The 10854-nt window shown below is 33.9% G+C and overlaps 1 pseudogene; it reads left to right on the top strand.

The window, feature by feature from the left end:
* The first annotated feature begins 3251 nt into the window (after positions 1 to 3251).
* LOC107030585 lies at positions 3252 to 9121 on the top strand (annotated as a pseudogene).
* Positions 9122 to 10854: the final 1733 nt, after the last annotated feature.

The following is a 10854-nucleotide window of genomic DNA, read 5'->3' as shown; positions in this document are numbered from 1 at the left end:
ATTTATGAAGTTCAAGCTATAAGGTTCTACACCCGAAGCTTTTCTCTAAGAATTTCTGAAATTAAGAAGTGTGATATTTCATCAATTGGGTATCCTTTCACTTATTGAGTCCCAAAGAAAACTCAGTATTTCAGTTATGTGAATTCCATAAAACATAGGGTTCGTATGATCAATATGAATTTAAATATATTTTAGTTCCTTTCTTTACCAGTTGTTCTTCCATAAATGTCAGTACTTTTACGTATTTGTATATTCCTGAACTCTAAGGACATATAATTACATGTCATTGGAATTGTGTCTTTCAAATTGCATGTCTCATTCATAATACATAGATTTTCATGATTTGTTTTACAATCAACTTTTTAGGTTCATATGCATAAAATGCTTTTATATAAAGTGTTGATTACTTCAAAATCATTATTCAGGAGCTTCGGCTCATAATAATAAATAGATGACATTTACATATGTCTTCAATGTTTTTGAACAATTTTTAAAAGTAAGTTCTCAATTAGTATGGCACCCGAAATAATGTCATCAATAATCGTTGATCAATTTTCTTATAAAAGCAAAGTTCACTAGTAATATGACAGTTAGGTATGGACAACATTACCAAGAATTCTTCAGCTAGAAGTTGTACTTAGCACTGAGTTGGACTAGAGTTAGTTTACCCAAGTCTCAAACGATGTACAATCATAGGTTTATGTAGCCCTCAATGTGTGCATGCTTTCAGTTTAGTGGTATACTACGTCAAATCATATACACCTTTATAACTCTGACAAAGTATATTGAGCCCTTTTCGATAAGGATAATACATCCAACTCCATCTTTAGTCACATGGCTATATGTCAGTTGATAGTATGTCTTACAGTTTAGTCTTAGATAATGCATGACCTTTTATTCAACTATTTCAATCAATATTTATCAGTTGCATGTTTTACTACTTAATCATTACATCAGATTATATGTATCAGTTTCATATTCAGCTAGCATCTCATATTCATTATGTTTAGCTCTATAAATTTAATGCATATCTCACATACTTTATACAAATTCAAAGTATTGATTGCATGCCTCTTCTGCCTACATTTTGCATCTGATGTAGATTCTGATGCTTATTATTAGGATCTTAATCAGTCGGATCACAACTTTATTTCATCAAGTAATGATTTCTCTTTATTCGAAGACTCATGTTTGCTTGTACTTCTAGTATTTTACTTTCTATTCATATGTATTGACTAAGAGCTATAGGAGGTCATGTCCCGACTATCTACAATCTGTATTAATAGAGACTTCATAGACAATAAGTTAGAGTTGTTGTATTCAGTCTATTTAGTTCTAGATTTTTTTGTAAGATTGTAATTGTTGTAAAAAGAACTTTTTCAAAGGGATTTGGTCATTAAAAGGTATTGACTTTGATGAAATATTTTCTCCTGTTGTGAAAATGTCCTCGATTCGCACAGCTTTGTTTTGGTTGCTAGTCTTAATTTAGAGATTGAGCAAATGGATGTGAAGACGGATTTCTTTCACGGTGACCTAGATGAAGAGATTTATATGGAACAACCTGAGGGCTTCAAAGAAGAAGGTAAAGAAAATTTTGTGTGCAAACTCAAAAAGAGTCTTTAAGGCCTAAAACAAGCTCCTAGGCAATGGTACAAGAGGTTTGAATATGTTATGGAGGAGCAAGGCTATAAGAAGACTTCTTCAGATCATTGTGTATTTTTACAAAAAAAATTTGACAATGATTTTATCATCCTCTTGCGGTATGTAGATGATATGTTGATTGTGGGCAAGAATACTTCCAAGATTGACGAGTTGAAAAAGGAGTTATTTAAGTCTTTTTCTATGAAAGACTTGGATCATGCCAAACAAAAGAGTGTTGTTTCTTCTGAGTGTGTAGTAGTCACTTTGAGTATCCTATTCGTGACTACACTTGTGCAAAATTCCTTACTATAGTAATATCAGTTGCTCCTCTTGGCCCGTGGTTTTTTCCCTTATTGAGAAGGGTTTCCACGTAAAATTCTTGGTGTCGCTATTTTCCCATTTATTTCCATCACTTTTACCATGTCTATTTTTGAGTTTATCCGCGTTTTTCCAATAACACTATCATCTTGATTAATGTATTGCACTACCTCCACGTTTGAACTACTTGGTTGAGCTAGTGGAGATTCAACTACTAGTTCTATGAGATCAATGACATCACGATCTGTTTCTGTTATTTCCTTTTTTTCTGCCTGTCCAGTGAGATAGATCCATTGCATGTCACATCCCCACTAATAGCTAACCCAGGATCTTTTGATATGTGCATCACAACCTATAACCTTTCGCTCCGATCGCCTACCCTAGGAATATGTACTTCTTTGACCTCGACTCAAGTTTTAATTCTCATCCATTACATAATCATAAGAAAGAGTCAAAGACAACCAAATAATCTTACATTTGAATAATCAACATGTGAACTGAACCAAACCTCAAAAGGAGTTGTGAACCATACTCTGTTCTCTCACTATTTTATTTTATTGTGGTGCTCTAACACAAGTGGGTGTCTCACTATTCCCTTTATGTTACATATAAGTCATTTAGGTTGTAAAATTTCAACTCATTGTCAATTTAAATATCCTTAACTTTTCTTTTGGTCAATCTCTCAATCATCATCTTTCATTTAACAAATATTGAGAATGCCTCATTTTGTGTTAGAAAAAAAAATATCCATATCATTCTTGAGTAATCATCAATCAAAGTCATAAAGTACCAAACACATGTAGGACTTGTGTTTTTATTTTGTTCAATTTTATACAAATTTAAGTGTCTACTTGTATATACCGAAAGTTGAAGAAAATAAAAAACCAAATTAAAGGATATATTAATGTAAGCATAATACATAAATATGATCCTTAACTTGGCCTCGCTAGTTTACAACTGTGACCTAACTTTGAGTGTGCACATGTAGATACTTAAATTTGTATAATATTAAACAAATAGACACATTCATCCTACATGACAATTTTGTGTCCTATGTGGGCCCTGGCATCCTATGTATGCTTTATCGGACACATATGTCTACTTGTTTGATTGTATACAAATTTAAGTGTCTACTTGCGCACACTCAAAATTGAAGGGCGTATTTGTTCGTTGAAACCAAATTAAGAGTCATGTTTATTGTAAACTAACTTGATTTTTGGTGTTCTTCCCTTTTTTTTTTTGATAAATTGTAAAGAAGAATCACTTAATATTGGGCTTTACAAACTAATGGACTTTCAATAGGCAAAGATACATTGCCGGCCACATCTCCCTTGTCTTCTCATCTTCTCAGTCACTCCGCGCAGCTTCATCGTTTTCAAGTACTCTGTTTCTCCATATCCATCTAAAACCTCAAACCCCATAAACCCTAAACTTCATATTAATACAGCAAGTTCCAATTTTTCATTCATGGCGTCATTTAATTTCAATCCATTCAACAATAACTGGTTCAACAAACCTTCAACACCATTTCAACCAATTAATCTTCTATCCCACTTTGATTCCCTAAAAACCCATCAACATTCTCCACCTTTTGCAGCTATTTCAAATCCATTTTCAAGAAAACCCAAATAAGCTCCTGAAAAACCAGGTCATTACCGGAAAATGTTGGACCAGTTCTATTGGGAGTGTGAGACCCAACCCGACTTTATACATTCTCCAGAAGTTGAGCGGATTATGAATGAGGATCCCTTTATTGAGAAAAAGGAGAACCCAACTAAGGAAGAGATTGAGGACAATGAGAAGTGGTTCGCTGAGTTTCGGGAAAACCCATTATTTCAGTTCTTGCTTTAAGCTGAAGAAATTGCTGATAAAATCAATGAACTTGAGCTTCAAGAGAATTCGACTCCATATAGAAAGGAAGATAAGAAACTGTGGCAGGTATTCGGAAAATTACATTTTGTGTAGTTTGTATTTATTCTTAGCTCAATGACTGTCGAAGTAGCAGAGAAAAGAGTTTTTTTTTAGCTGTTACATTGTAGGTTCGTGAAAAATTTGCAGAATTTGTAGTGTTAGAGAATCCAAATATCAAGCATCGAATGAAAAAAGTCCAATCTAGATATTGAGATAATTTGTTCACATAGTGAACCTGAATTAGCTTAGGATTGTATTGAGAATTAATTTGTTCATATAGTGAACCTGAATTAGCTTAGGATTGTTAGTTGTGGAACTTGTTTGTAAGTAATAGAAGAAAATTGTGAAGTAGGAATTGAAACTTAAATTTCATTAGTAATAAATTTTTATACCACACTAAATTTTTTAATTCATTTAACATTTCGAGTTTGAAGTTTTATGTATTGTTTTGTTTCTCAAATTAGTAAAAGCAACTATCTTGATATTTACTTTGGCAATATGATACAGTCACATGAAATGCGACATGATATAATTTATATTTGACTATTGTGATTTAGACTTTTTTCTTGAGCCGAGAGTCTAGAGGAAAGAGACTCTCTACCTCTAAGGTAGTGTTAAGGTCAGGAACGAGACTCTCTACCTCTAAGGTAGTGTTAAGGTCAGGAACGAGACTCTCTACCTCTAAGGTAGTGTTAAGGTCTACTACGTACATTCTATCCTTCTCATTCCCTACTTTGTTGGACTACATTGGGCAAGTTGTGGTGTGATATAGCTTTACAAGTGAGAGACTGAGAGTCTTCTGTTGGTGTCTAATGGTAACATATGGCACTTTTTGAAGTTCTTTTTCTATGATATGCTTAAAGTAAATCTATTTTGTTAAGTCATAATTGTTAAAAAAAAAATAAAAAAGACAGTTCCATCAACAATAGATTTTTAACATTACCATGGGTGTGATTATTTGGTATACCTTGGTAACTGTCTATGTCCATTCTATTTCAAGAATTTCCCAAATGAGATTGATTTATGTGAAGGCAGTGCCAAATGTCATTGGATTGGATGGGAGGCCAATGCCTAGAAAAGCGATAAAGACAAAGAAGGAATCAGATGGTAAATTTTGGGATTTTTCAAGGCAATTCTTTTTTGGGCTTTGGGGATTTCGTCAGCAACCGTACCCCACCTTGAAGGCCCATTGATGTTGCACAAGCTATTGGATACAAAAGGCTTGAAAAGCGATATCATGATTGTAAGTTTGCTTACATTCATTCTACACTTAATATGGTCAAGATTATGCTATTCTTCCAATTACTGGCAAAATATTGTGCTCACTTGTCTTGTACACCTTGAACTGCTGAGGATTCTGGCTCCTTAAATTATGAATAATGGGATAATTAGTAAGGGTTCATAGGTTGGAGATTTTTATCTTGAATTAGCTGCTGGTACTGCTTTTCATATAGATTGATTTAGTCATCTTGATGGACATTCTGCTCTTTTGATACTTGCAACTTTTAAGTAGTGTATATGTTGTCTTTCTTTGATTTCTTCTGGACAGTAGGCATCTAAAGAAACAATATTCTTGATTTCATTTGTAATTGACGACAAAAACAAGGTGTTTACTTGTTATTTTATCAAGCATTCTTGTTATAATAAATAGGTTTTGATGGTAGCACTGTGAAGTCAGAAATCCCTCATATCTGAGAGGGGGTAGACCAAAAGTTGCTAAATCCCCTCTAGTAGAAGATCTTGGAGTGATGAAACACACATTCTCTCATTTGATCTGAGTGAATATAATTGCAAAGAAATTGATACAGGTCACCAGCATCTCTTTAATGTTGAAGAATACACCATTACCATTTTCAAAAAAAAAAGAAAAGAAAATGATACAAACTCCTACTGGCTGGCGAAGCGAACTAAAACCTAGGAGTTCTCGACATGCACCTAGTGGAAAATCACTATGATGGAACATATCATTCAAAAGATTTGTAGCTTATCTGTTACTCTCAAGATGTTTGTTTATAGTTCCAACTAGCGTGTATTCTATTAGATTATTATGATAAGCTGGCTTATCTGTTAGTTCAGAGTGATCTGGTGCTATGTGTTAGTTATATTCTTAGTTTTCTGTTTATCAGTTCATCATGACTTACCTTAATGTTTAATTTGAAGCTAAATATCTTGCACTTTGGTAATCTGGTGCTATGCTGGTTACAACAAGACTGTCATACTCGTTGGTTTTGTTGTTTATCCTTATTTTTCAACTGCTGACTGTTGTTATAATGCTTGAATTCCAGTCATTATGAAGAGCGGTGGGTGGTTCTACAAGGATCGATTAGGTCATTCGAGGGGACCTATGGGATTAATACAGCTTAAGACTGCTTGGGTGCTGGAATCATTGATAAGCACACCTTCATTTGGGGTGAGGATATGGATGAATGGGCTCCCATCGGAATGGCATATGGTTTGGGAAAAAGCAATTGCCACTTGGGAAGGTTTGTCTTTGCAATAATGCTCACAACATATCAAGATTACTCTGCATATAGCTAATTTTTAACAATAAATTCATCAGAAAAGAGAGATTTTCTAGAAACCCTGTCATTTTGAAGCATATGCTCATATCAATTTAGTCATTAAAACATAAATTACACCTAGCAAGCTTTAAAATTTTTTACGTATTCGTCTTCAGATGTTTGTCAGCATGTTATGTTACTTTGTGCTTATTCTGTAGTTCTCGTATTTGGTTTTGTTTCTCTCATTCCATGTACATTGAGGTCCATGTTTTCATATGATTGATCCCTTGCATTTATTTGGATGAAGTGCAGTTAGACTAGCTGCTGCTACTACTGCTCTCCTTTATAAACTACAAAAGGGTATACCTCCTTGTGTTCCTCTCAGAGGACATGAGCCGAAGACATATAAGCAGATGCAAGAAGAAGCTTATGAAAGTAGAAGGCGTGATTTGGCTGTGCTAGAAGGTAATGATGGTGTCTGGCCTGGTGTAAGGATTCCGAGTCATACCATGTTTCGTTGGGCTAGTGGCTCAGAGCTGACATCAATTTTGGAGGCTGACCACATGCCAAACAAATATATCCCAAAAGATCTCAGGTATGTAGAATCATTTTATTTTGCAACATTTTCGTTCTACTGTTGATTTCAAAAACTTATTGCTCATCCAGTGTTTTGGACGGCGATAGGCGACAAGAATCTGCCTCGCCTTGTGGCAAGGCGAGCAACGAGGCACTCGTCTTTTTGAATTGAGGCACCAATTAATACCAGGATCTTAAAATTTTTAATTGCATATATAAATATCCAAAATGTCAATAGCAATAACATATTAACAAATATTTCAATTCAAAAACTACTAGTAGATAGTAGATACCAAAGTCAAGAACTTGAATGACTCAATAATTCATAAGGCAATTGACAAGAAATACTAGAACTCTAAAAAACCAAAGACTGCACACTGCTGAGTGCTGAAAGAAATTTCAAAATAGAGCATGAAAGAAGAAGAAGAAAGTGCTAAAAACATAGTTGATGAATTCACGAAGCAGAGAACCGAAGAAGAAAGAAGAAGAAGGTCGCGAAGCGAAAAGGAGAGAACAAAGAGAGAAGAGAGTTGTGTTTGTCCAAAACACCAAATAAATCCTAATATTGCCTTTTAATTAGTAAATCAGGCCTGTTTTATTTTTAAAAGGTGACGCCTCTGTCGCCTCAGCCTTGACACGTTGCCTCTCGCCTCACCTCTCGCCAAAGGCGATAAGGGGCTCACCTTTCACAACCCTGTTTTTATCTCCATTTGTCAATATTATCAAATGCAATGCTTGTTTGCAGTATGCTGTAGGATATGCATTCTTACAAATTATAACTAAAGAATTTTGAGGATGTTTACTTTATGGAAAGAGTGGTATATATTCTGCTCGTCAACCAAAAAATAAAAATGTAAGTCACTTTTAGAATTTAGATATGTATATTTCTGTTTCTGGTCTACAGTGACATCATGTGTATTCATTTCATGGAAAGTATTGCAGTGGGATGATCCATATTTTGACATTCACAGACAACAGTTTTAGATTCCTTTAACAAAACGATCACACCAGGCCGATGCATATGTTATTACTAAGTTGGTGAAGAAGTATGAATGATCATTTGATCTTTGCATTAACCAATTGTTATTGTATCTGTTCTGACAACACTATCAGTTTCCTTATATCACTATTTTAATTTATGATTTTCTTTAGTTAAAGGCGAAAGAATAGTTGCGTTAAAAAGGAAGATCGTCAGTTGTATCAACTACTTGAGTCCTTTTACAAAAGTTTTATTGGTTGATTCATAATCGGATAACTGAGCTGGTCATTTGCATGAAACAGGAAAGAACTAAAGAAGGTTATTCCTGGATTGAGGCCATGGGAGGTTCTAAGTGTTGAACAAGCCATGGATCAAATAACATATGGTGGTGAATGGTACTGCGAGCCTCTTGGTTCATACACAATAGACCCTCCATATATCGCTGAATGGAATAAGGATGTCATTGTAAGTGCTCTATCCCAACGTAAAAAAAAGTTCTTGTTTACCGTATGTTGGTTGCTGAATTTGACTTTTGGCCTTTTTGTGATCTTGTGAAACACAAGTTTCATTTTTCGTATGTTGGTTGCGGAATTTGACTTTTGGCTTTTTGTCATCTTGTGGTGTGTATTTTGACAAGTTAGTGTCCATATATTACTAATTGTTGGTGCATTATGTCATATGTGGATTCGTATGACTTTGATCTCCTAGTTTTAGATTAGAACTAGGCAAGTTTTGATGTACCTTTAGAAAAGCTTGATCTCTATTTTGCACAGGTTATTTATAGTGCAATGTCCTAGAATGAGCATTCTTCATTCTAATTTTGATCAATAAGGTCACACATTGACACTTTTTTCCTTCGACAAAGAGATTGTTTCAAATATTCCACGACCTCAGTGTCCGAGTGTACAACAAGCTGAACAGGACAGTTCCCGATTTTGGTACAGTAATGGAGAAAGTTCAAATTGATTCAGCTGCCAGAGAAACCAGAAGGATGCAGATGAGGGTTGCAAAAAAGATGGCTGAGGAGGAAATTGCATTGTTTGGCAGAATTCGAAATAATGATGAGTAACATTCCTGGTTCATCTCGACTACATTTGGAACTCAAAGAAGTTTTTTTCTGTAAATCAAAGTTCAGATGTCTCTGTATATTGAATGCCTTAATATGGTAAGGAGCTGATGCAATTTAGGACCTGCTCAATTCACATTTAACAGACCTCTGTTGTGTTATAAGTTAGTTCTTTTTGTAGGTTACAAATTGTTGAATCCATCCCATTTTTTAGTCAACTTTAGCTATTCAATTGGTACAAGCAATTGTTAAAAAGGAATAGTAATTGGAGTTGAAAATAAAAGATTTGGTAGTTCGCAAATTGGTAAGATTTGCAACCATTCTTGACTTTGCTATATTTACATATGTCATTAGTGACATAGGCATGGTTTTATCCTTCTATCAATAGAGCATTCTTGCTCATTTGTAGAATACACCAAGTTAGAGAGAAAAACTATTTTGAGAGCAAAGTGAGGTATTCCATAGACTATACAAGAAAATAGTCTGTGAAGAAAAATAGAGTGTGAGCGATATTTTAGTAAGACGGAAACCAAAAGAGTGTTGTTCTTTTTGAGTGTGTAGTAGTCACTTTGAGTATTGTATTCGTGACTACACAGTGTAAAATTCCTTACTATAGTAATATCAATTGCTCCTCTTGGCCCGTGGTTTTTTCCCTTATTCAGAAGGGTTTTCACGTAAAATTCTTGGTATCGTTATTTTCCCATTTTATTTCCATTACTTTTACCATAGATATTTTTGTGCTCGTCCGCTCTTTCCCAACACAAATAGAAACACTAGCTTTCCTTTATTGGGTTCAACTTATTTAAAAGCATATTATATTATTAATGATTATTATTTCCAGGTTTTATCAATCGCTAGAGCAAGCGGAGGATGTATCTAACATCAATTTAAGGAAAAGATTCCCTTGTTCTATTTTGGCATAATACATAAATATAAACCTTAACTTGGCGCCAGCTGAAAGAAATGACCATTGACTTTAAGTGTGTACAAGTAAATAGTTAAACTTGTAGACACATTCATTTTACATGACAATTTTATGTCCTATGTGGCGTCCTACATGTATTATACTATGTAGGCCATGTGTGTCTATTTGTTTAGTTTTTTTATAAGTTTGAGTGTCTACTTGTACACACTAAAAGTTTGAGTGCATAGTTGTCTGCTGAAACCAAGTTAATGTTCATGTTTATATATTGTCTTCTATTTTCTATTAGAGATGTTTGCTATGCACGTGATGGATCCAAAGTTTGAGAAGATGAATGCATTAATGAATTTAGGATAAATTTGGCTGAAGGGCTCAATTGTTAAATATTACCATTCCCATGAGACTCAATATAAATAAGTCATAATACACAAATATACTCTTTAACTTGGCTTCGAATCACATTTATGTCCTTCAATTTTGAGTGTGCACAAATAGACACATAAACTTGTATAAAGTTGAATAAATAGATACACATGTCCTACATGTCATTTTTTTGTCCTACGTGGTGTCCTACGTGTATTGTGCCATGTAGGAATCATGTGTTTATTTAATTAAAAGTTGGATAGTCAAAGTGATTGTTTGTGCATTATGAAAGTTGGATGTCAAAGTTAAAATTTGAAATAATCTTTAGAGTCCAATATATGTAATATGTCAATAAGTAATCCCCTCTTACAACTAGTACTAGTTGTAGGGGTGTGCACAATTCGGATTAAATTGAATAATCAAATTAAATTAATTTTTTGTTTTTCGGATTAGTTTTAAATTAATAAATTGCTTTGTTTGGTTTGGTTTCTGGTTTTAAAAATATAAACTGAAAAAAATTTATATATATATATATATATATATATATATATATATATACATACATACATACATATAT

The sequence above is a fragment of the Solanum pennellii genome, chromosome 9 (genome assembly GCF_001406875.1).
Source record: "Solanum pennellii chromosome 9, SPENNV200".
NCBI classification, from domain to species: Eukaryota; Viridiplantae; Streptophyta; class Magnoliopsida; order Solanales; family Solanaceae; genus Solanum; species Solanum pennellii.
The sequence above is the reverse complement of the archived record's forward strand: the minus strand, read 5'-3'. Positions and strand labels throughout refer to the sequence as shown.